We start from the raw sequence: 5,597 nt of genomic DNA, 5'->3' as shown, positions 1-5,597 counted from the left end.
GACATCTTACTATATCCCATCTGCCCTTGGGAAGACAGGAATGGCTGACCTCTGGTCGGATGTCATAAAGAGGCTGTTCCTTCTACTGCTTCAGGCACACAAGTCCTATGTCCTAATGTAAGCTGCCCCCCCTTCTCCTCTTTCAAAACTATGTTTTTACTTTTTTATTTAAAAAAGGAGACATTAACAAAACCATAGGATAAGAGGGGTACAACTCCACACAATTCCCACCACCAGAACTCCGTATCCCATCCCCTCCCCTGATAGCTTTCCTAGTCTTTATCCCTCTGGGAGTATGGACCCAGGGTCATTGTGGGGTGCAGAAGGTGGAAGGTCTGGCTTCTGTAATTGCTTCCCCGCTGAGCATGGGCGTTGACTGGTTGATGAGTTCCGAACTCCAATTCTATCAAGACACAGAGAAAGAAAAAGAAAGAAAAGAAAAGAAATTCACAAGTAGTAGAAGGTGTAGGCGGGACTTAGCAAGGAAGAGAAGGCAGGACCAGGAAAAAGGGGCAAGTAGATACAGAAACAGACAGTCACAGAGATAACAGTCAGCCCACATCTGTGACCTTGGGAGAACCACAGTAGTTTCCGATGGAGGGAATGGGGACACAGAACTCTGGTGGTGGGAATGGTGTGGAATTATACCCCTGTTACCTTATAATTTTGTAACTCAAGATTAAATCAGTCATAAGAAATTTTTAAAAGTCAAGGACTGAAGAGAATAGGAGAGAGAGATGGAGAGACACCAGAGCCTGCTCAGCTCAGGTAGAACATCATCTTGGATAGTCTGGATGGGAGACAGAGATCTCCGTGATTATCTCTGGGTCCTGTATAGATAGACACTCAGGTGGTTACATCTTTCTGTGGCTATGGAACTACAGACTAACCCAAAGAGAAGATTTAAATTTTTAATATATTTTAAAATAAAACCGTAAAGTAAAAGGTAGACACAGCAAAAGCTTGGAACAAGATGAAATAGAGAACTTCCAAGAGAGCCCCTTCCTCGCTCAAGACTCCCACAGGCCCTCACTCCGGACACCTGTCACTGAAGACCCTCTGACTTCAGTCTTTCACCTTCTAAGCCTCAGAGCTGCAATCTCCCAGAAGGCCCGGGCTTGGCATCTCCCCCTTTCTCCTCCCTCAGCCAAAGGTACTTGGCCTTGCAAGCTAAACAAGTAAACTTCCTCGTAGGAGATGAAGTTAAACTTACACAGAGACACCAAGCAACATCTCCCCTCTTCTACCTCAGGATGAGCAGTGGACTCCCTAAGGATACATTAGAACCTCAGGAGGGGGGCCGGGGTGGCACAAGGGTAAGTGCATGTATTACCATGTACAAGGACCTGGGTTCAAGCCCCTGGTCCCCAACTGCAGGAAGACAGCTTCATGAATGGCGAAGTAATGCCTCGAACATCTTTCTGTCTCTCCTCTACCTCCCTCTCCCTCTCAATTTCTCTCTGTTCTATCAAATAAAAATAAAGCTTTTTAAAAAAAAAAAAGAAAAGAAAAAAAAAGAACCTCAGGAGGAAACCCACCAGAATTTAATCACAGAAACCCAAATTTTAAGGGCAATCTTTTTTTAATCAGAAACTGACTTGGGTTCCCCTGCCAATTATGTGCTTATGAGAACATTAAAATTATGCACTCACGATCTGAGAAGCATTTCACATACCCACTGTTAATCTGAGCCTCATAATAGCCTGGTTAGATCTGTGTTAAAAATGAATATTCCTGAACTGACCTCACTAACGAGTCCTGGAACCTCCCCTCCCCAGAGCCCTGCCCCACTAGGGACAGACAGACACAGGCTGGGGGTGTGGATCCACCTGCTAACGCCCATGTCCAGCGGGGAAGCAATTCCAGAAGCCTGAACTCCCACCTTCTGCTCCGCATAAAGATCCTGGGTCTGTGCTTCCAGAGGGATAAAGAATAGGGAAGCTTCCAATGGAGGGGACGGGACAAGGAACTCTGGTGGTGGGGACTGTACCCCTGTTATCTTGCAGTCTTGTTAATCACTACTAAATCACTAATTTAAAACAAATGAAAAAATGAATATCCCAAATTTGAGATAAGAAACTGGAATTCAGAGAGGCTGCTCAATTGGCTCAAAGCCGCACAGCTTTCACACCCACTCAAATTACTTCAGGCCAAGTCCTAAACTCAAACCATTATACCACACTGCCCCCCAGTGTCCCAGGAGAGGGAAGACAGAGCAACTGTCCTTGTCACACTGGCAACAGGCGTCTTTTCAGCTTTTATGGTCTAGATGGTCCTGAGGCTGGTCAGACTCCAAAGGACCCTAACAAAGATCACATATACCCACAAGAAGCCACAGTTTTCTGCATCTGCTCCCCTCTGGGGGAGACGTTTCTCCCAGTCTCCGAGGATGGCTTTACCTGCAACAGTGCACGCAGAGGGGCTGGGGCAGTCAGGGCTTGACAGCTGCATGTCTGGGCTGTGGACTCACCTCACTGTCTAAAATTCTGGGCCGAACAAACAAGAGTAACAATAATAACAAAAATCACTTCTTGGGGGCCAGGCTGTGGCACACCTGATTAAGCATACATATTACCATATGCAAGGACCTAGGTTCAAGTCCCTGTTCCCCATCTGCAAGGGCAAGCGGTGAAGCAGGTGTTTCTCTGTCTCTCTCCCTGTCTATCTCCCCCTCCTTTCAATTTCTCTCTGTCCTACCCAATAAAATAGAAGAAAAAAGAAAGAGAGAGAAAGAGAGGGAGGGAGGGAGGGAGGGAGGGAGGGAGGGAGGGACGGAGGGAGGGAGGGAGGAAGGAAGGAAGGGAGGAGTGGAGTGGAGAAAATGGCCACCAGGAGCAGTGGATTCTCAGTGCTGGCACCAAGCCCCAGTGATAACCCTAGTGGCAGCAAAATAAATAAATAAAATTTCTGGTTAGAAAAACACGTTTACCCCAGCAACCTGAACTACAAACCGAACTGGAAATGAAGCCCTGGATTTCCAAATCCTGCATTTCCATGTGAAACCTAAGTGCAAGCCTCTTCTTGCATGGCCTGCAGGGCTTCTGTAAAGTGAATCAACTCACAAAGATGCATGTTCACGGTGTGGAAAGAAGCCTAGAAACTCAGGGAAGGCGGTCAGATGAACACTATTCGTTTCTGCAGACGTCTGGCCCACCCACCATCACAAAGCGTCACAGGGCCTGGCTTTACCATGTGTACCAAACCCTCCAAACCCCTCCCCCATTTCAGATGCCCTGGGCCTCACACAGAACATGGGACAGACATTCTGCCGACTGACAGGACACTGTGGAGCTAGAAATAGGTGGTCAGCATGTGTGTGTGGTAAATGTTGGTTTCTGATAGCTCTGTGACTAGTGAGGCAGTGCTGTGAAATCTCTACTGTCCCTTCTGTTTTTCTACCCTCTATAAAAATGAATAAATAGATAAATAGAGCCATGAGATACCTCACAGGTATCTTGAATACAAGAGACCTAGAATTCATCTTCAGAGTTCTTCTTGTTTTCTTTCTTTCGTTCGTTCTTTCTTTCTTTCGTTCTTTCTTTCTTTCGTTCTTTCTTTCCTATTTCCATTAGTAAATTTTTAAATGTTCTTGTCACCAGAGGACCATTCAGCTCTGACTTACCTCAAAGCCTGGAACCTCAGACAGAATGGTGAGACATTCTCCCATTCTCTGACACAACACTTGAAATCAAAAGAGAATGTGGACAAGGAGTGAGGGGAACAGAGGTTAAAGTCAAGGAGTCTCATCCTGCAAGTGTTTTTTTGTTTGTTTTTCCTTTTTGTAGTCAAGGGATCTTACTGCTATAGTTTATATCTGCCACCAAATGACCTGCATTTTTCTGACAGACAATTACAGACAGTGTCACTAATATGTGCAATACAGAGTACTGAAACACATACCCTTATAAGCAAAAGAAGAGGAGAAAAAAGAAGAGAAGAAAAGAAAAAGCAAACTGTCTCTAAGACTTTGGGAGAACTATGGTGGTTATCCTGGGTATAGGGGCTCGGGGGGAGTGGGGGGAACAGAAGGGAAGAAGGCAGCACTGTAGTGATGGCTGTGGTGTGGGAACTGTACCCCTGTCATCTTCTGAGCTTGTAAACCATGATTAAATCACTAACGAAAACCAGTCTCAGTCCTCGACATTTGGGCAACTCAGAAAAGGCAGTGGAGAAGGAATCAACCAGTCGAGGAAACAAGAAGATAGAGCCGAGAGCACACGGACAAAAATGTCAGGGAAGGTTTCCCAAGGACCCCCACATCTGACTGGGCGTCTGCATAAAGACAAGAGGCACAACTGTACGTACAAACGAGCGCCTCTCCGGTCCGCGAGCCTTTGCCCGCCTGCCACAAACCCGCTTCAGTCCCTCATCTGACTGCAGGGTCTCATCCTTTCCACAAGTCCCTATACAATGACCCAACCTCCCTTTCCTCCCCGAGTCTCACCCTACCCAACCCTCTTCCTGCTCCACATCTTCCTTTTCCCCTGAATCACCAGGTCCTCTCTCAGCGTCCTTCAGTCTGCAAGACTCAAAATGGTTTATTTACTTAGGACTCTCCCTCCACCTCCAGTCCTCTCTGTCTGTCCTCACGGGACAGCAACGTGAGACACATGCCAGAGAACGCTGAAGTGCCTCTGGCTCATGATTCATGAATCTGTAGAGAGATGAGTGAGAAAGCACAGTGGGTGTGGGAGCCGTGAAGGCACAAAGAGAAGGAGAAGGATTAGTTGAATCACGCCAAGCTCAACCTTCAAGATCCTGGTTTGGTTTGTTCCCGAAATAGGATTGCGCTTCTGCTGGTTCTTACTTGTTAGTAACCAGTTTACCCATCCCTTCTCTTAAGTCCTTGTTCATTAATCTTCTTAAAGAACGCAACTTGACTCTGTCAGGACTGTTGGCTGTGGACCAAAAACCTGTTCTTTTATGAAGAGATTTCAGAGGTGAAATACATATATACAAAGCTTCACAAAGCATTTTCACCTAGATAGAGGGAAATCTTCCTCCCAAGCTCTAGTGGGAAGAGCCTATGTGTAAACACCAAGAGGCTGGGTTGACTTATCCATCCATTCATTCATGTATCACTTTATGATCCACGCTGGAGAGTGGCTATTGCATATAGGAAGGCCGTGAACAAGTCAGGTGTGGTCTCTACCCTCACAAACTGATGAGGAAGTTGGGAGTTCCACACATGCCCAAATATCTGAAACACGATGTAACTGGAGGGATAAGAGAAACCCTAAGAGCAGGCTTTGGAGATTACCAAAGGGATTAAAGATACTTTCACAGAGAAAGCGCGGCTTGCGGTTGTCTTTGAGGTTCGACTCATGACTATGTCCCCCCCCCCCCAGGACATAGTGTATCACTAGACACATGGGGGGGGAGGAAGAGGGAGACACGGCGAAAACGCTCACTCGCAGGTGTCTGGAGGAGGGGAGGACGAGTCGCTCAGTCTGTGCGGCAGGGATATCAGAGATGAGGCTGGAAAGAGGAGCTGAGATTCAGCTGTGAAATGAGAATGTCCATGCAGAGAAATGGGAATTTTATCCTGAGAACCAAGAATAAGTTTATTAGTGTTGACTTGCCGTGTGTATACCCAC

At 46.6% G+C, this 5,597-nt stretch overlaps 1 long non-coding RNA gene across 1 annotated transcript; it reads right to left on the bottom strand.

The window, feature by feature from the left end:
• Nucleotides 1-2,396: 2,396 nt before the first annotated feature.
• Nucleotides 2,397-4,430, bottom strand: LOC132540695 (uncharacterized). The gene is made up of 3 exons (XR_009551860.1): nt 4,306-4,430; nt 3,623-3,681; nt 2,397-2,486 (listed from the first exon to the last, which is right to left on the bottom strand). It is a non-coding gene; the product is annotated as an uncharacterized LOC132540695 (long non-coding RNA).
• Between the last annotated feature and the right edge of the window lie 1,167 nt (nt 4,431-5,597).

This window comes from Erinaceus europaeus, chromosome 10, assembly GCF_950295315.1.
Source record: "Erinaceus europaeus chromosome 10, mEriEur2.1, whole genome shotgun sequence".
NCBI classification, from domain to species: domain Eukaryota; kingdom Metazoa; phylum Chordata; class Mammalia; order Eulipotyphla; family Erinaceidae; genus Erinaceus; species Erinaceus europaeus.
The sequence above is the reverse complement of the archived record's forward strand: the minus strand, read 5'-3'. Positions and strand labels throughout refer to the sequence as shown.